This window comes from Macaca thibetana, chromosome 1 (genome assembly GCF_024542745.1).
Source record: "Macaca thibetana thibetana isolate TM-01 chromosome 1, ASM2454274v1, whole genome shotgun sequence".
NCBI classification, from domain to species: Eukaryota; Metazoa; Chordata; class Mammalia; order Primates; family Cercopithecidae; genus Macaca; species Macaca thibetana.
In genome coordinates, this window is record NC_065578.1 from 118,529,964 (window position 1) to 118,550,597 (window position 20,634).

The window sequence follows — 20,634 nt, forward strand, 5'->3', positions numbered from 1 at the left end:
GTTGTTCCCTTAAACAGACTATAATTTTTTTTCATTGTGACAGTAGAATCATCTTCATAGCAACAACTGATGTATAACATATCAAGGCATTTTTGTCTTGGCTAAACAGCAGTGGAGGTAGTAAACACAGTGTCATCTTAATAATAGTTTAGTAACTTTAGGTGACTGGAATACGAGAGACATGGAGGAACCTTGAAAAATCAAGACAGAGAGTATGGGAAATGGAGCTGGGAAAGGTGAATCAGTCCAGGATGGGAAAGGTCACATATTTCTCCTTTGCATTTATCTGTCATCCACCCATCTTCCCATCTTTCCTTTAATTCTACCAACAAATATTTATTGAGCAATTGGCACTGTAATAAGCCCTGGGAAGAAAACAGTGAGCAGAACATAGTTCTTGACTTTAGGCAACATTCTAGTAGAGAAAAAATAGACATTAATCAATAGAAGTCATATGAGTATATATTTATAAATGGCAGCAAGTTCTAGGAAATAAAAGTGTAGGCATCTATGAAGGAATGTAATGGGGGGCTGATCAAGTTGGGCATGGAATGTTTCAGGGAAGGCCTTCCTGGAGGAAGGACCATTTCAGCTGAGACGTAAAGGAAAAGAAGTTAGTTATTAGGCAAGGAGGAGGTGGGCGGAGTTAGATGGAGGAAAGCATTCCAGACAGAAGAAACAGCATGTACAAAGATCCTAAGGTGGAGAAACTAAAGGAATGCTAAGATACCCTGAGGATAAAGATGAGGGTAAAAGTGGTGAGAACTGAAGGTAGACAGGGGCAAGGTTAGGGGACATTGAAGGCCAAGCTAAGCAGTTTAATCTTTATTTAATGAACAGCTAGAAGCCATTAAGGGAGTATTATCATGCCCAGAGATGGTGGCTTACCCTGTAATCCCAGCACTTTGTGAGACAGGGGTGGGAAGATCACTTGTGGCCGAGAGTTTGAGTCCAGCCTGGGCAACATAGTGAGACTCTATCTCTACAAAAATAAGCATTTTTCAAAAGAAATATATATGTTAAAAGCCCAGGCACAGTGGCTCACACCTGTAATCCCAGCACTTTGGGAGGCTGAGGCAGGAAGATCCCTTGAGTCCAGGAGTTTAAGACCAGACTGGCAACATAATGAGACCCTGTCTCTACAAAAAATTTTAAAAATTAGCCAGGTGTAGTGGTGTGCACCTGTAATCCCAGCTATTTGGGAGGATGAGGCAGGAGAATCCCTTGATTCCAGGAGTTTGAAGTTATAGAGAGCTGTAATCATGCCATGGCACTCCAGTCTGGGTGACAGAGCTAGACCCTGTCTCTTAAAAAAAATAATAATTTTTTTTATTTTACATTTTTTTACATATAAAAAAATGTAATTTATTACAAAAATATCTTATTTTTGTAATAAGATACATGACTAGATCTATGCTTAGAAAAATGCTGTGACCATAGGTGTAGGAGGTTGGACCAAGCACACACTTGGCACAGGGCTGACTGCGGGGGGTCAGGGAGTAGAATGAACCATGTGTGAGAAGAGGAGGGCTGAATCAAGAAGGCGACGGTGGGGAGTCATCGCTTCAGAATGTACCAGTGTGGAAGCTGGAGCAGCTACTATATTTATCTCATATGACTGAAGACCTGAAAGAGAAAGAAGTTAAATGACTTGCTCAAGGTCACACAGCTGGTTGGTATAGCAGAAGAAGTGTGGGAACCCAGATCCAAACTAAGTAACAGTCTACTAGTGGTATGGTTTGGCTGTGTCCCCATCAAAATCTCATCTTGAATTGTAGTTCCCATATCCCCTCATGTTGTGGGAAGGACCCAGTAGGAGGTAATTGAATCATGGGGGCAGTTACCCTCATGCTGCTGTTCTCGTGATACTGAGTTCTAACAAGATCTGATGGTTTTATAAGGAGCTTTTCCGCGTTTTGCTGGGCTCTTCTCTTTTCTGCCACCATGTGAAGAAAGACGTTTGCTTCCCCTTCCGCCATCCCTGTAAGTTTCCTGAGGCCTCCTCAGCCATGCTGTGAGTCAATTAAGCCTCTTTCCTTTATAAATTACCCAGTCTTAGGTACGTCTTTATTAGCAGCATGATAATGGACTAACATACCTAGTCAACCCACTTTTTTTTTTTTCCTGGAAGAGATCTTGGGAGTATCAAGAATGAATAATAACGTCTAACAGCAGCTGGCACGGTGGCTCATGCCTGTAATCCCAGCACTTTGGGAGGCCATGATGGGCAGATCACAAGGTCAGGAGTTCAAGACAAGCCTGGCCAACATGGTGAAACCCCGTCTCTACTAAAAATACAAAAATTAGCCGGGCATGGTGGTGCACTCCTGTAATCCCAGCTACTCAGGAGGCTGAGGCAAGAGAATTGCTTGAACCCGGGAGGCGGAGGTTGCAGTGAGCCAAGATCGCACCACTGCACTCCAGCCTGGGTGACAGAGCGAGACTCAGTGTCAAAATAATAATAATAACAATATCTAACAGTGTTTCTCAGACAAGAAAATGTGGTGGGGGCAGGGGTGTAGGGAGACTGAAACTTGTGCTTCTTAAACAGGAACCAGAGTTTCCACAACTTAACATTGAATAGGAGATCTCTGGGTTTTAAGGTTGCTTGTCATTAACTTGCTTTGTCATTCTCCCTATTCTCTGTTGTGATTATAAAAATGGATGTTAGATCTCTACATATACTCAGGAAATGGTTGCCACAATGAGCGTAACAGACATTTAGACCACCTCCAAAAGTTTCCTTGTGACTCTTTTTCTTGTTTGTTTCTTGGAGGTTTTGTTTGCTTTTGTAATAAGAAAATACAAGATCTCCCTTTTAACAAATTGTTAAGTGCACAATACAGTCTTGTTAACTATAGTCACAATTAAATTGCACAGCAGATCTCTAGAACTTATTCATCTCAAAGGATGCAATTGTATACATTAAGTTGTATACATTAAATGTGTACAGCCTTTTGTATATCAATTATACCTCAATAAAGCTGTTTTAAAAAAAGAGGTTAGATCTAGAAGGGATTTGGTCCAATATTTAGTCCAGAGTTTTGCAACTATGTGTCACAGCACAGCAGAGAAGTACAGTCCCTCTAGAAGCGTGCTGCTGGCTGGGCACAGTGGCTCACGCCTGTAATCCCAGCACTTTGGAAGGCTGAGATGGGTGAATCACCTGAGTTTGGGAGTTGGAGACCAAACTGGCCAACATGTGAAACCCCGTTTCTACTAAAAGTACAAAAATTAGCTGGGTGTGGTGGTGCTCACTTGTAATCCCAGCTACTGGGAAAGCTGAGGCACGAGAACCACTTGAACTCAGCAGACAGAGAGGTTGCAGTGAGCTGAGGTTACACCACTGCATTCCAGCCTGGGCAACAGAGCGAGACTCTAAAAAAAAAAAAAAAAAAAAAAAAAAGAGTGTGCTGCCAAATGTTCACCGATATGTCCATTTCTGTTATATGTTCATTGCTATTATGGCAATACTGTCCAACAGAATATGGAATTGAGCAAGTCATGTGATCTGGTAAGAAGAGATCACTGGGACCAAGAACTAAGGGGTGTGCCTTTACCAGAACACACATGAGAATATTGGGAGCAGGCAAGAGAAGCCAAGGTCAGAGCAGTAACCGGTTCTACTGAAACAGCTGCCCAGAACTAAAGGGTGACTATGCTTAGAGCCCTAAGAGGACATTGTTACAGGCACCATGAGACTTTGCTGTACTGATATGATGATTATAAGGTGAATTCATGTGGTTCAGAGGCTTTTCATCCCTTCAAGGAATACTACCAGAACTCCTAGTGTACCTCAAATCCCAAAAAATTAAAACCACTCTTCTAGTCCATAGGGAAAGGCCAGGTGACATGACACCAAACAGGATTAAGACCCAGTTCTCTAACAAGTATCTACTACTAAAGCTATCCACATAAAAGACCTCCCATTTAGAAGGAGAACAACAATAAATATGAATTTTAAAATATATAAGATAATGCTTAAAAATCTAAAGTTTAAAATAAAAGCACTGGTGATTTTAATGCCAGGGTTCCAAATACAAATTTGATTTCAAATATTATTTTATTCATTCCTCCAAATAAAATGTTAAGAAGCTGATGAATGAGAAGTTTAGATTTGGTTATTTATAGATGACTCAGAGTTTTTTTAATGTCGAAGTCTCCAGAAGCAAGAGAAATACATTCAATATTAAGGAAATGATTACTTGGAATGAGCCAATTTCCATCTTAAGAAATTAACTTTCTGTATCAAACTCATCTTAAGGGTCTCCACAGATTTTCTCAGCCCTACTGTCTCTCGGACCCTCAACTGCTAGCTTTGCTGGCAGGGTGACCAGCTCTGCACCAGCTAGAGTCTCTAGCTCCTACCACCAAGTCCAAATTTGGATGAAGCTCCACACCACAAGGCATGGAATCTGGCTTCTCCAGGGCGTAACCAAAGGACTGGTCACACAACCCAGAAGTGCCAGGGAATGACTTTTCTAGGGCAGAACTTTAACCAATTGGAGGCAAAGAGTGAGAAAGGAGCATTGGATAAATTATCTCCTTCCTTCCTTCCTTCCTTCCTTCCTTCCTTCCTTCCTTCCTTCCTTCCTTCTTCCTTCTTTCCTTCCTTCCTTCCTTCCTTCCTTCCTTCTTTCCTTCCTTCCTTCCTTCTTTCCTTCCTTTCTTCCTTCCTTCCTTCCCTCCCTCCTTCCCTCCCTTCCTCCCTCCCTCCTTCATTCCTTCCTTTGTTCTTCCTTTCTCTTTCTCTCTTTCTGCCTCTCTTTGTCTCTCTCTCTTTTTCTCTCTCTGTCTCTCTCTCCCTCTTCCTCTCTCTCCTTCCTTCCTCTTTCTTTCTCTCTCTCTCTTTCCTTCCTTCTTTCTTTCTTTCTTTCCTTTCTTTCTTTCTTTCCTTTCTTTCCTTCTTTCTTTCTTTCTTTTTCTTTCTTTCTTTCTTTTCTTTCCCTTTTCTCTCCCCAGCTTCTTTCTGCTGGGGGATTGTTTCTGTCTGTAGAGACTTGACTTAAAAGGGTAAACATATACACATTTCAGTGGTATTCATACACCACCCTATCTAAGAATGGAGAATAGCACCTCTGAAGAATACCTAAATATGTACATTTCAATGAGCATAATTAGGACTTCAGTGGGACAAAATCACCATTTTTATCCTCTTTTTGATGAATGCTGCAATGCTGAACTAAGAAAAGCAAGAAGACAGATGTGTATAATGCCTTTATTTTTTCAGAGATAGGCCTTTAGTGCATTGGAAATTTCTCTGCATACTTTTTTATTGTAAAAACATGCATTATCTTTATTACTATAGGTAATAAAGAGAAGCCAAAATCCAAGGTGCCCTCACCAAGCTCCTCAATGCCTTGGAAGATGTTCCAGCTTCCTCTTGTACAGTATGTTAAGCATATCCTTGTGCCAGGTGCTGTTTTTATATGCTTTATATACCTTCCTTCAGTTACTTTTTACAATAATCCAAGAAGTGGATGTTATTGTTACTTCAGTTTTCCAGGGGAGGAACTGGTGCTCGGATTGCTTAGGTAATGTGATGGTTAATACTGAGTGTCAACTTGATTGGATTGAAGAATACAAAGTATTGAAACTGGGTGTGTCTGTGAGGGTGTTGCCAAAGGAGATTAATATTTGAGTAGTGGGCTGGGAAAGGTAGACCCACCCTTAATCTGGGTGGGCATAATCTAATCAGTTGCCAGTGAGGCTAGAATATAAGCAGGCAGAAAAATGAGAAAAGAGAGGCTGACCTAGCCTCCTAGCTACCTCTTTCTCCCCTGCTGGATACTTACTGCTCTTGAGCTCCAAGTTCTCAGTTTTGGAACTCAGACTGGCTCTCCTTGCTCCTTAGCTTGCAGATGGCCTATTGTGAGAACTTGTGATCATGTGAGCTAATACTTAATAAACTCATATATATGTATATATATCCTATTAGCTCTGTTCCTCTAGTCAGAGTCCCTCTAGGACATTACCCTGACTAATACAGGTAATGTCCGCCGTCACAAGGCATATCAAAGAAGCAAAGCTAATGGATTACAAAGTGCTTGCTCTCTGTCACCATTCAGGGTGACAGGTGGCTGCCACTCTCAGTTTATAGGTAGGCAGCATAGGTGCCACCAGCATGAGAAGAATAGTGAAAATGGTACATGCTGCAGGAAAAGAAGCAGAGAATGACGCCACGTTGTCCCCGTGTCCCTATCTCAGTGCTTTCACTCCTGGCCAGCCACCACGCTATCACCTTCCCCCAGAGCAGATGTCAAAGTCAAGGTCCTAGAGAAAACCTTGGCCTCAGCCCTATCAGGTGGAAAGGAGGGGCGCCGGGGGAGAGTGCTCTTCCTTCCATGGAGCTTAGCAGCCCTGTGGGAGAGAAGGGGAAGGCCATCTGGGCACTGGCCATTTTTTTCTATACCCCTGTATCTCACTTCAGTCCCCCATCACACACCTCCCCTCCAACCACAATTTCACCTACCACCTCCTCAGATCCATCTGGGTTTTAGCAATTACTCCCTCACATTTTATTGAGACTCGTTTTTACTGCTGAGGGAAAACAGACTCAACATGATGGACTCTAAAACATTCATAGTCAACTATTTTAGAGTTCTTTAGCCTTTGACTCTCCACTGCACCTGGGGCAGCAACCTTCCTGTTCCTTTCTGCCTTGCTAGCCAGGGATTCCTAAGCTTTGCTCTGCCTCCTCCGCCTAACCCCCACCTTTGGCTCTTGCTTCCTCTGTCCCTCCTCCCCACCCCAACCAAGTGTGCCAGGCTTATCCCTGTGCTCCCAGAACACTGGCTTATCAGCTCTGAGTCAGATTCCTACCCCTACCTTAGTGGCACCACTCTGAGTTAGCCCAAAGCACTGAACAGTCCCTCTTGCAGTTCCCTGTCCCTAGGCGGGAGCCTCTAACCCCTCTCTCCTCTCTTTCTCAGGCTTCTTAATGCCTCCCACTCTTCCTTTCATTGAAAACCTGCAGAATAGAAAAACAAACAAACAAAAAGCAGATATGCCATGGTGCAATTTATCTTTTTTTATTTATATGATAAATATTTTCATGGCCTAATCTTTGTAAGGAGCCAGGATAATATTTGACCTTTGGCTGGCATTCCACCCCAGAGAACAGCGTATCCTAAGGCAGGAGCAAGCAACTGCGTGGATAAGGATGAAAAGCCACAGGACAGTTCAGGGCAATTGCTGGAGATTAATGTTAATGCAGGGAGGGGCAGACATGGGGACCAGAGGCTAGGCAGGGTCGAGGTCCTATGGGAAGGCGAGCCCTCCCAGGAACGCATGCAGACTGCACCCTGTGCTCACCAGGAGCCAAGACACTATAGGCTGGTAGAATGACAAGATCTGAAATGCATTCTAACACGATACCTTTTTTTTTTTTTTTTTTTTTTTTTTTTGAGACGGAGTCTCGCTCTGTCGCCCGGGCTGGAGTGCAGTGGCCGGATCTCAGCTCACTGCAAGCTCCGCCTCCTGGGTTCAGGCCATTCTCCCGCCTCAGCCTCTGGAATAGCTGGGACCACAGGCGCCCGCCACCTCGCCCGGCTAATTTTTTGTATTTTTTAGTAGAGACGGGGTTTCACCGTATTAGCCAGCATGGTCTCGATCTCCTGACCTCGTGATCCGCCCATCTCGGCCTCCCAAAGTGCTGGGATTGAAAGGACACAAAGATAGATGTGTACCCGCCCCCCACCCGCTACACCCTTGTTCTGCTCTCTAATCTTTGCACATACCAGAGATTTCGTAAGTTCTGTGAGTACCTGGTTTTCTGCACGTACCAGAGATTTTGTTTTGCACATACCAGAGATTTTGTAAGTTCTGAGGCAAGGTCACAAGACGTGTTTAAGTAAGATAAACTCTTGCTGCCATAAACCTGCTCTCCCGCCTCAAAGTTTGAACCAAAATATCAGAAATGGCAGGAACCAATCATAGTTAGCCAAATCGCCTTGTTCAAACACTAGCCAATCATATATCTGATTTGTATAATAACTCTATGCCCACTTTTCTTAGACTATATAACATTGTTCAGAGCTGAGTGGGGGAGCTCTCCTGCCCGTCTCATTTCACGAGCGAGGGAGAGTTCCAGGTTCGAACCTGTAATAAAGATCCTTGCTGCTTAGCTTTGACTCTGGACTCTGGTGGTCTTCTTCGGGGAATAAACGGTCTGGGCATAACAAATGGGGGCTCGTCCGGGATTTCCCCCAAGCCCACCAGACCCCCAAGTCAATGGATCTTAATCTGTAGGTAAGCCGGCTGTGTCACTGTCTCTGTCTTTGTCTCTGTCTGTCTCCCTGAAATTTCACGAAATCCGTAATCTGTAATCTGTATTGGTCTGTTCTGTAAGTGGCACGGTCTTGGCGGACGCGCTAGAAGACAGCCACTCGGGACTGGTGGGAGACGTTCCCCAGTGCCCATCTGGGGGCCTCCATCCTTGGTTGCCCCGTCTGACTCAGGTCGGAAGTCCGACACGCGCTCGCGAATGCTCATCGTTATTACTGTCTGTCCATTATTGTTAAGTGTTAAGTGTAAGCCCAAAACGAAACATAAAACCTTTTCTTCCCCTTCCAGGACCGGACCTGTCGGATACTCCCCTCTGCTTCACACTCATTTTCGTCCCCCCTTCTCTTTGTAGGAGCAGTCCAAAGATGGGCAACAACCAGAGCACGCCGCTCTCACTCCTTGTTACCAATTTTAAGGATGTGAAGGCTCGGGGGTGTAACTTAAGCGTAGAACTAAAGAAGGGAAAGCTAGTTACTTTCTGCCGTTCGGAGTGGCCCTCTTTCGGCGTAGGGTGGCCCTCCGAAGGAACTTTCTGTCTCTCTATTATTACTAAGGTAAAAACTAAGATTTTCCTGCCAGGGCAGTCAGGACATCCTGATCAAATTCCTTATATTCTAGTGTGGCAGGATCTTGTGGAAAACCCACCACCCTGGATAACTCCATTCATCCCTGAGCCCTGCAAAGTCCTAGTAACGCGACCTACAAGACAAAAGACTCCCTCTGCTCCCTCGGCCCCTGTGCTGCCGGACAGCCAGGACCCCCTAACGTTAGAACCCACATTTCCCCCACCATATCCGCACCTTATCCCGCAAGACCCAGTCCCCCAGGGTGGTGCTTCCGTAGAGGGAAACCGAGAAGCGGAAGCAGCCGAGAGCGAAAGTAACCTGGGGGGGCCGGCCGGCTGAACACGAGGCCGCGTACAGCGGGACCAAGCTTCCCGACTCCCTGACTCCACTGTAGCCCTGCCTCTCAGAGAAATAGGATCGCTCGATGATACCGGGCTCTCCCGTCTCATGTATTGGCCTTTTTCCACCAGTGATTTATACAATTGGAAGTCCCAAAATGCTCGGTTCTCAGATAATCCCAAAGATCTAACCTCGTTGTTAGACAGTGTCATGTTTACTCACCAGCCGACCTGGGATGACTGTCAACAGCTCCTCCGAATCCTGTTCACAACGGAGGAGCGAAAAAGAATCCAAGTTGAGGCCAGAAAACTGGTTCCAGGAGATGACAGCCAGCCAACTGCAAATCCTGACCTCATTAATGCGGCTTTCCCTTTGACCCGGCCCAGATGAGACTACAACACGGCAGAAGGTAGGGGACGACTGCTCATTTATCGCCAGACTCTAATGGCGGGTCTCCGGGCTGCAGCTCACAAGCCCACCAATTTGGCTAAAGTATATTCTGTGTTACAAGGTAAGACAGAAAGCCCCGCTGTGTATTTAGAGAGATTAATGGAAGCCTTCAGACAGTTTACCCCTATGGACCCGGAAGCACCGGAAAATCAGGCAGCGGTAGTAATGTCCTTTGTAAACCAGGCAACACCAGATATTAAAAGAAAACTCCAGAAATTAGAAGGTTTAGAGGGACTGAGGACCTCCTGAAGACTCTGGGGGAGCTAGGCTACCGAGCCTCAGCAACAAAGGCTCAGATCTGCAAGTCGGAGGTAACTTATCTGGGGTACCTATTAAAAGGGGGGCAACGCTGGCTAACCAAAGCCCGAAAGGAAACAGTCCCACGCATCCCTAGACCCCAGTCAACACGGCAAGTGAGAGAATTCCTGGGGTCGGCAGGGTTCTGTAGGTTATGGATACCCGGATTTGCTGAGTTAGCCAAGCCCCTATACCAGGCAACAAAGGAACGGCAGCCCTTCAATTGGACGGAAGAGGCTGAGCTGGCCTTTCAGCAAATCAAAACTGCCTTGTTATCAGCCCCTGCGCTGGGGCTCCCTGATGTCTCCAAGCCCTTCCACTTATACGTGGATGAAAGTAAGGGTGTTGCAAAAGCCGTGTTAACACAGTACCTAGGCCCCTGGCAGAGGCCAGTTGCCTATTTGTCAAAAAAATTAGATTCAGTGGCTGCTGGCTGGCCACCCTGCCTCCGGATAATCGCGGCGACCACCCTAATGGTCCGAGACGCTGATAAATTTATCATGGGCCAAGAGTTGCGCGTTATAACCCCGCATGCCATTGAAGGCGTCCTCTGGCAGCCGCCGGACCGATGGATGAGTAACGCCCGGCTCACCCACTATCAAGGACTGCTGTTAAACCCCCTCAGAATAACTTTTCTGCCCCCAACCTCTTTAAACCCTGCTTCACTGCTGCCAAATCCAGACTTGGACGCCCCGTCCCATGAGTGCACTGAGATACTGGCTCAGGTGCATGGGGTGCGGGAGGACCTGCAAGAACGTCCGCTCCCCGACACAGAACTCACCTGGTTCACTGATGGCAGCAGCTATGTCCACCAAGGCCAGCGGTATGCAGGAGCGGCTGTAACCTCAGAGACTGAGGTAATCTGGGCGGAACCCTTGCCTCCAGGGACATCGGCCCAAAGAGCCGAACTGATAGCCCTTACACAGGCCCTCACCCTAGGGGCAGAGAAAAAACTAACAGTATACACGGATAGCCGCTATGCTTTCGCTACTGCGCACATACATGGGGCCATCTACAGAGAAAGGGGACTATTAACAGCCGAAGGCAAAGAAATAAAAAACAAGCAAGAGATCCTAGCTCTATTAACTGCTTTGTGGAAACCAAAGAAATTGGCTATCGTACATTGCCCTGGGCATCAGAAACCAACTACGCCAATTGCTCGAGGCAACTTCTTAGCCGACCAAACCACAAGGAGCATAGCAAAAGCTCCCAGTCAGCTCCTCGCGCTCCAGCTCCCCGATCCTGGCCCGCGAAATTTGCCATGTTTTCCCGACTATACCGAACAGGATCGCGAATGGATGAACACACTTCCCGTAAAACAGGTTAAAAATGGGTGGTGGACTGATATAAATGACCAAACCATCCTACCAGAAAAATTAGGACGGCAGGTGTTGGAACACATCCACCGGACAACCCACCTGGGTGCCCGGCGAATGATGGACTTAATCAGGCACGCCAAGTTTAGAATCAGGCGCATAGCTGAACTGGCCAGCGATGTCACAACAAATTGCAAAGCCTGCCAACTAAACAACGCTTGCCCCCAAACCCAGACCACCGCAGGAATTAGGTGTAGAGGAACTAGGCCTGGTATCTATTGGGAAATAGACTTTACTGAGATAAAGCCTGGAAAATATGGGTATCAGTACTTACTTGTCTTTGTAGATACTTTTTCAGGATGGACAGAAGCGTTCCCAACTAAGAGAGAAACCGCTCAGGTTGTAGCAAAGAAAATTTTGGAAGAAATCCTCCCCAGGTATGGCTTTCCCGTCCAAATAGGGTCAGACAATGGACCAGCCTTCGTTGCTAAGGTAAGTCAGGATTTGGCTTCCATTCTGGGGGCAAATTGGAAATTACATTGTGCTTATAGGCCCCAAAGCTCAGGACAGGTAGAAAGGATGAATCGGACTCTGAAGGAGACCTTAACTAAATTGACCATGGAGACTGGCGCTAATTGGGTAGTACTTCTCCCCTACGCTCTGTTCCGGGCCCGAAATACCCCTTACAGACTAGGCCTCACACCATATGAAATCATGTATGGCAAACCCCCACCCCTGGTCCCCAGTCTAAAAGATGACTTACTCAAACCTGAAACTGAAAATGTCTCTGAGCTCCTGTTCTCCTTACAAGCCTTACAGAAAATTCACCAGGAAATTTGGCCCAGACTACGAGAACTGTACGAGGCAGGACCTCCGCCGACGCCTCATCTGTTCCAGCCGGGAGACTGGGTCCTAGTAAAGCGCCACCGGCAAGAAACTCTTCAACCTAGGTGGAAAGGACCACTGCAAGTACTCCTGACTATTCCCACCGCTCTCAAAGTAGAAGGCATCGCTTCGTGGATCCACTACACACACGTCAAACCAGTGGACCCAACATCCGACCTTCTCGAGCCGTCTGGAGCACCGGTTACATGGACTGTAGACAAAGCTAAGAACAATCCCTTAAAGCTAACCCTGCGCTGTCATCCCCATAGCCGTAACCATGTCTAGCTTACCTATGCTTTTATGCCTTATGCATCTGACTCTCCTCACTGCTGTGCCGTCTAATCCCTATGTCTGGAGGTTCTGGCTCTATGAGAACAAAACTCACCCCGGGGAAACCCCCCAAGCGGGTAAACTGCTAGCTAGCGCAGACTGCCCCCCCTCAGGGTGTAATACTATAGTTTACCTCAATTTCACTAGGTTCCAGATTGCCCAACCAGCAATACCCATGATCTGTTTTGAATATGATCAAACTGAATATAATTGTAAAAATTATTGGTGGCACCAGAGTGCAGGTTGCCCATATAGCTACTGTAAGACACACTCTGTCCGATACTGGAGAGAACGACAAGGGTGGTATTTTTACAAAACTGAGTCTCCCGTCACTTACACTTGGATAATTAGAGACCCATGGGACTCTCGGTGGACAACCCCACAACATGGGGGAGTATATTACTCATCAACTAGTACCTGGCCCAGTAGCCATTTATATCTGTGGAGAAGTCTAGTCCAGATTCAACCCTTAATCCACACACAAATCCACAGGCAAGAAACCAAGCTATCACAAGACTTGCAGCCCTTCTCCTGGCTAACTCTATTACAGGAAGGGCTAGCATTTGCCAACCTCACTGGTTTAGGCGACCTGTCCTCTTGCTTTATGTGTGCAACCCTAGGAAGACCACCATTAACGGCTGTTCCTCTATCCTCCCCTCCCACAGACTATACAGGTTTTAACTCATCGATAGTCACGATACCCGATGTAGCCCTGTACCGTGACCCATACCAAGAGAAATACCCCTATTGTTATTCGGCATTTAGCAACAGCCTCTGTAACCAATCGGCTACATACCCTAATAGTCCCATATATGCTCCCCCTGGTGTGTTCTTCTGGTGTAATATGACTCTGTTAAAAACTCTGTCCAAAAGCATCTCTGACGGACAGTTGTGTATCCCTGTTACCCTAGTTCCCCGACTGACACTGCTAACCCCGGCAGAGTTCATAGGCTGGGCAGGGACTGCCCCAACTAAAACTGCGCGACATAGACGAGCAGTTTTTCTACCACTAATTGCCGGAATATCCTTGACCACCTCTGTCGTCGCAGCGGGGTTAGCAGGAGGGGCCCTACAACACTCCATGATAGAAAACGACAAGCTGTTACAACAATTCTCTGTTGCTATGGAAGACTCCGCCTATTCCCTAGCCTCCCTTCAGCGGCAGCTCACCTCCCTAGCACAGGTCACCCTTCAAAACCGCAGAGCCTTAGACTTACTCACGGCTGAGAAAGGAGGTACCTGTATGTTCCTCAAAGAAGAATGCTGTTTCTATATAAATGAGTCAGGGTTAGTTGAGGAAAGAGTCCAACGCCTACACGAACTAAGCTTAGAAATGAAAAAGCAACAATTCACTACAGCCGCTAACAATTGGTGGAGCTCTTCAATGTTTTCCCTTCTGGCACCCCTTTTAGGCCCCCTAATGTCTTTACTACTTCTATTCACTATAGGCCCCTGTGTGGTAAATAAAATTTTACAATTTGTCAGAGAAAGGTTTGATACCATCCAACTAATGGTCCTCCGTAGCCATCACCAGCCTCTCCTGCACCCAGAAAGTGAGGCTATATTATAAGACTCTGGAAATCCAAGATTGGACATCCAGTTATTTATGAGAAGGGAGAAATGAAAGGACACAAAGATAGATGTGTACCCGCCCCCCACCCGCTACACCCTTGTTCTGCTCTCTAATCTTTGCACATACCAGAGATTTCGTAAGTTCTGTGAGTACCTGGTTTTCTGCACGTACCAGAGATTTTGTTTTGCACATACCAGAGATTTTGTAAGTTCTGAGGCAAGGTCACAAGACGTGTTTAAGTAAGATAAACTCTTGCTGCCATAAACCTGCTCTCCCGCCTCAAAGTTTGAACCAAAATATCAGAAATGGCAGGAACCAATCATAGTTAGCCAAATCGCCTTGTTCAAACACTAGCCAATCATATATCTGATTTGTATAATAACTCTATGCCCACTTTTCTTAGACTATATAACATTGTTCGGAGCTGAGTGGGGGAGCTCTCCTGCCCGTCTCGTTTCACGAGCGAGGGAGAGTTCCAGGTTCGAACCTGTAATAAAGATCCTTGCTGCTTAGCTTTGACTCTGGACTCTGGTGGTCTTCTTCGGGGAATAAACGGTCTGGGCATAACAGGATTACAGGCTTGAGCCACCGCGCCCGGCCTAACACGATACTTTTACTGAAGAGTGGGATAATATGGCATTAGTGATTGCCTGTCCTAGGAGGGGTTTATATTCTAATAAAAGTAAAAACTCAACCTAAGTAAACTAAACCCTAGAATTCAGGAATCATTGTACAGGCAAGGCAGGGATTTGGGAGAAGATAGACACCTCAGCCCATGGAAATTACAACAGGAAAATCACTCCCTACACCACCCTCCTGCCTGTCCTCCAAAACTTGAAGAATAACATTACTAGCAGAAGGAAAAACCAGTCCCTGAATCCCACCCCCACCCCCATCCAGTTCCCTCCTTCTTTTGTTAAAACTTTCTGTAGAGAGCAATGACTTAGAGGATCAAAGCATCCACTTCCTTCCCTTTGATGTGTGGCCTGAGACAGGCTCTGATGTCAGCCACGTGTTGTATTTCATTAGACCTGATATTAAGCTTCCTAGAGGTCAGGACGACCATGCCGCTTTAACCAGGCTATAAGCAGGTTCACTTTGCTGAAAATATCACAGGTCCCAGCACCCCTTCAGACCCACTAGGAAGTTTTACAGGGAAAGAAGTTGGAGTGTCTTTTCTTGATCTTTACTGTTTTGCGTTATGAGGCCTCTCTTCAAGCTTACTTTTCTGCCAGAACAGTCCAGATTCTGCATTCTGAAATCATATTCCTTCCTCATGTCAAATTTTGGAGCTTCAAGCAGGTATGAGGAGAGGCAAGTTTTGGAGAGAGCTCCTGCTTTTTCTAAAACTGAACCTTAGCTGATTTTAAGCCCTCGGTTATCCTCTGGCCAAGTAAGATGAGCTCTGGGTAATAGCACGAGATTTGCTAGTGGTATTTCAAGAACCAGAGTACAAACTCTAATTAACCTCTCCCCAGAGAAAATTTTTAACCATAAATTTTCTCCTGTTTGTAAAACAAGTGGTTTAAGCTGCACGTATGCCCCAGAGGAATAAGTTTCATAGCACATCTTGATTTCAGGCTGCATTCAGAATTTGCTATGGGAAAGTGCTTTTAATGGAAAAACTGAGACTTTCATCTGAGTTAAGGCTGTTCATTTCCCAGGCTAGATTGAAGGCTCAGGCAAAGCCCTGGACCCATCTCCCCTGCGACTAAAGTCACCTTGTCTGCAAAATGGGGGAGTAGTTCTTAACACCACTCAGTGGGCATCAGGTTCCCCAGATACAACCTTAGCACCCTCAAAAAAAATTAATAAATTAGAGCTGTCATCCAAAAAGAAAAATAGAGAATTCTGTTGGACTTCCTTATCATTACTTTATGTTTTCATATATATTTTTAAAATTTTTTTTTTTTTTGAGACGGAGTCTTGCTCTGTCACCCAGGCTGGAGTGCAGTGGCACGATCTCGGCTCACTGCAAGCTCCGCCTCTCGGGTTCACGCCGTTCTCCTGCCTCAGCCTCCCAAGTAGCTGGGACTACAGGTGCCTGCCACCACACCCTGCTAATTTTTTTGTATTTTTTAGTAGAGACGGGGTTTCACCATGTTAGCCAGGATGGTCACGATCTCCTGACCTTGTGATCCTCCTGCCTCAGCCTCCCAAAATGCTGGGATTACAGGCATGAGCCACCACGCCCAGCTCCTATTTTTAAATTATCTATGACTTGATGAGAGTATCCTCTTTTCAGTGCTTAGGATGTCTAATAGTCTTCATTAGCCCCAAATGGGAGTGGACCTCTTGACCCTTTTCCCCAAGCCTCCCTTTTTTGTCTCTGTGAGTCTCACAGCTGAGACATATACCTTCCTCCCTTCAGCTGTTTCTGGTCCTTTGGTCCTCTTAAGTCTTGCTCCTATTTGTGCAGAGCAAGGCAGATGCCCTTGCTTTGTCACTGTCACTAAAAACAATTACAGAGCCCTTTCCTTTGTAGAGTTTTTTCCCTGCTAAGTTTTTGGAGACAGAAAAAACCAAGTGCAGGGAATTTGCTGCAGGCAGGTCGTTGTTCTTGAAGTTCTTAGCAGATGCCTGCAGATCCTGGCTCATGTCCTGGCTCTGCCTCTCAAAACCGGGTGGCCTTGGTGACTCTCCTAACCATTCTCAGCCCAGTCTCCCCATCTGTAAAACTTACTTAGGGCACTGTGTGAAGAGTCAGTGAGGATTAAGTAAGGATTCAGAAGGCAGCTCTCTCACTTATCTGAGATAATTTCTCACTCCTCTTCCTCTCTCCCCCTCTAGTCTTCATTCTAGCCACAACAAACTGAAGATGGCATGTCCCAGGTGGGCCTTTGCATGAGCCTTTCTCTGGCTCAAATGCCCTTTCTTCACTTCTCTGCTATGCTATCCTATCCTGTTCTGTCCTGTCCTCTACTGTTCTGTCTTGTCCTGTCTTGTCTTGTCCTTTTTTGTCCTGTCCTGTCCGATCCGATCCTATCCTTTCCTGTCCTGTCCTTTCTTATCCTATCCTGTCCTGTCCTATCCTTTCTTGTTCTGTCCTGTCCTGTCCTGTCCTGTCCTATCCTATCCTATCCTATCCTATCCTTTCTTGTCCTATCCTATCCAATCCAATCCAATCCAATCCAATCCAATCCAATCCTATCCTATCTTATCCTATCCTAGCCTAGCCTAGCCTATCCTATCCTATCCTATCCTATCCTATCCTATCCTATCCTATCCTATCCATCTTGTCCTATCTTATCCTACCCTGTCCTGTCCTGTCCTAGGCTATCCTCAAAACTCAGCTCTATTTTCTCTGGGAAGGCTTCTCAGAGAGTTAGTAACTCCCTCTCCAGTGATTGCTGTGGTATTTCAAATGAACATTATGATGTGATAAGTACTGCAAGTTTGTCTACCTATTTCAACTAGACTAAGATCACTACAGAGCAGAGATCAACTCTTTTGCAGTTTTCTAAACTTATGTGGCACTTCTGTTAATAATAATAGCTACCTTGAATTTACTATGTGCTAGGCAATGTGCTACTCATTCATTTATTCATTCACTGACCCACAAATGTTTATTGAGTACCTGTGGTAGTCCGTAAAGCCTGTTTTAAATGCTTACCATATGTGTGTCTCTATGCATCCAGAAAAGTTCAACACTTATAATTTTGAATAAAAAGGATGTTTATGTCCATCTGCATAATGTACTAGTTAGTGGGCCTTCATAAATTGGTAATATTCTGTAATTCTCAGCTCCGAATGCCAAACAGGATTAATAACAACAACAACAACAAAACTCTTTAGGACACATTATAATGAAAAGTAAGGGTATCAAAAGCAGCTTCTAGAGAGGAAAGGAAGACTGACTACAAAAGAATAAGAATCTGATTCATATCAGACTTATCAACACTGAAGACAAGAACAACAAAAGGGTAGTTAATATCTTCAAAAATGTGCAAGGAAGAAAGGAACTTTGAATCTAAATTTTCTAATTTGCCATGGCCTGAGGAGGGTGCCATGAATTGAGAAGTATAGTCATCTCATTTCTGTACTTTGAGGGTACGTGAGAGCATGGAAAGCATAAGCCTGGGTAGGTATCACAGCTGAAGACCAAGAAAGACAGAAGTCTTGGTCCTTGAGATACTCTGTTCTCGGTATAATATATGTGATCTTAATGCCCGTTCCTCTGGTGCCAGCCTGTGGCACCAGTTAGGGTGGTGATAGTGGCAGTCAACCCCATATTTAATGTGCTGCCTAAAGTTCCAAAGATAACTGACTTCATCACGCTCTCCTTCTTTCCTAATGATTGAAGTTAAATGGAATCCTAGGCATTTCTAACCTATAAGCGAGTGATTAGGAAACATTTTTAATCACACTCACCAAGCTCTATAGAAACTGTAAAGTTGGCCCAAAGAAACCAGCTAGAGTAGCCAGATTCCAAGTGTATGTTACCAGATAACAGACCAATTTCTTTTTTTTTTTGTTTTGGTTTTTTTTGAGACAGAGTCTCACTCTGCTGCCCAGGCTGGAGTGCAGTGGTGCACGATCTCAGCTCACTGTAACCTCTACCTCCTGGAGAACCCCAATTTCTGATTCCTCATCCTTGCCTATACTCTGGTGGTGAGATGTAACAGCAGCAGAAATGGGGGTGGTGGAGGCAGACACTGTTCCTGGAGGCCCTAATAATCTGCTGAGCAGCAGCTGGAAGCGGACTTTCAGCTAATGCATATAACATTCCGGTTGCATCCAGTACCCTTTTGGTTTTGAGTAATACATCTCTTATTTAAGTAATGTATTATTGGAGTTGTTACTTTTACTTTTGGCAAACCAGAAAGAGGAAAAGTCAACCTACATGGTTTGGAGAGTGGAACATACATCAAACACGAAGACCAAACCTAAGCATTAGCAAAGAATTAGAAGAAATAGATGCTTTGGTCGAATAGGCAAAGTGCCAACCCTTAGTGGTTAGGCACTAAGCCAGGTGCTGGAGAACAAGACAGACCTATTCACTGGTCTCATAGTGTGCTAGATAATTTTTTTTAAATGACTGCCATCAATTTTTTTCCCTCCTATAAGTGCATACCACTCCCTATTGATGAGTGGGGTTTATTTCTCCTCCCTTGGATTTATGACTACTTAAACAATAAAATGCAGTAGAAGTGAAATCCTGGGACTTTTGACCCCAGGTTTTACAAAGACTTGCCATTTCCACTTTCTTCCTTTTGGAATCCAGCAACTATGCTATAAGAAGCCAAGCCAAATGGAGAGGCTACATGGAAGGAATACTGAGGCACTCCAGTCAACAGCCCTCACTGAGTTTCCCGGCAACAGCCTGCATCAACTAACGGCTTTATGGATAAGCTGTCTTAGACACACCGGCTGGTCCAGTCCGCAGATGACTGAAGCTCCAAACATCATTTAGAGCAGAAGAATCACCGAGCCTAGCCCAGTCACCCTGCAGAATCATGAGCGTTAATAAAATCAATGTTGTTTTAAGCCACTATTTGATCATTTGTTATAATGGAGTATATAATGAAAACATAATGCTGCTAGTGTAGTGGAGAAGATGGGCATTAAGTACAATGGTAAAATGTGATGAGTGTCCAAGGTACTATGAGAGTATAGTATATGTCTCCAAGTTAACATGTTAGTGTAGGAGTTAACCACTTATAAAAGAGAAATGTGGGTTCTAAAGGCATGGGCTTGTGTGAGGGCAAGAAAGAAAGAGTGCGGAGCTTTTCTAAGGAGCTGATATAACTTTAGTGCAGCCTGTTCCTGAAGTGTGAGGAAGAGGAATAAGATGAGAGAGGGAAGTATTATTTAGAATGTCATAAACATCATAAATGCAATGGGGGGTCTTCGAAAGATTATAAGCCTAGAAATAAAGTAATTGATTTTGTGATGTTTCATCTTGACTGAGGTATATGTGTGAGTACTGACAAATCCACTAAATTTTTATTATACCTACTTTTAGATAGATAGATGGGAAAATGGGGACTCTTTTGGGGAGATTTCTCATCGGCACTCTTAGCTGGTTTGGGGCATACGGTACTTTTGTTCTTGGCTATTGGAGCTCTGGTCCCTAGGCTTGGCTGCCTTTGAGTTAGCCAATGAGTGGAACTGGGACTGATGGTTTCCACATGAGCTGCCTCTGAAAGGCTCTTGGCATGGACAGGTACAACTCCATCTCCAGTGTTAAACATTGTTGATCATCTATCCCAACAACCCACCAGAGACTCCTGCTGTCTTTCAGGAAATTCCATGCTCCTGGGCCAACCCCATTGTTTGAATGCCCCTGCACATCTCCCAAGGAGCTGCTCTAAAGTCTGGCCAGAAAGAAGAAATAGATACGGACCCAATGAGACTGGAAAATTTGGGCAGGAGGCTATAAAATGAGATGCAGCTTGGAAAAATACAGATTGCTACATCTGGGAGAGAAAATAATATATCACTAGCAACCCCTGAAAGCTCCATCACCAAATATAAAAATACATTCAAGTGTAGGAACAGAGGTAGATTACTGTCAAGCTAACAGGGCTGAGACTTCAGACCCCTCAATTGTGTCAGCCCCTTCCACGTGCTTGGGAGAGCCTAGCAATAT

General features: G+C 45.1%; 1 protein-coding gene and 1 long non-coding RNA gene across 2 annotated transcripts in view; one reads left to right on the forward strand and one right to left on the reverse strand.

Moving 5' to 3' along the window:
• WARS2 (tryptophanyl tRNA synthetase 2, mitochondrial) overlaps window positions 1-20,634 on the reverse strand; it is a 290,547-nt gene that overhangs the window by 250,421 nt on the left and 19,492 nt on the right. The gene's annotated exons all lie outside the window — the stretch shown is intronic.
• On the forward strand, window positions 1,773-19,940 carry LOC126931157 (uncharacterized). Its single transcript, XR_007717781.1, has 2 exons — window positions 1,773-1,983; window positions 19,267-19,940. It is a non-coding gene; the product is annotated as an uncharacterized LOC126931157 (long non-coding RNA).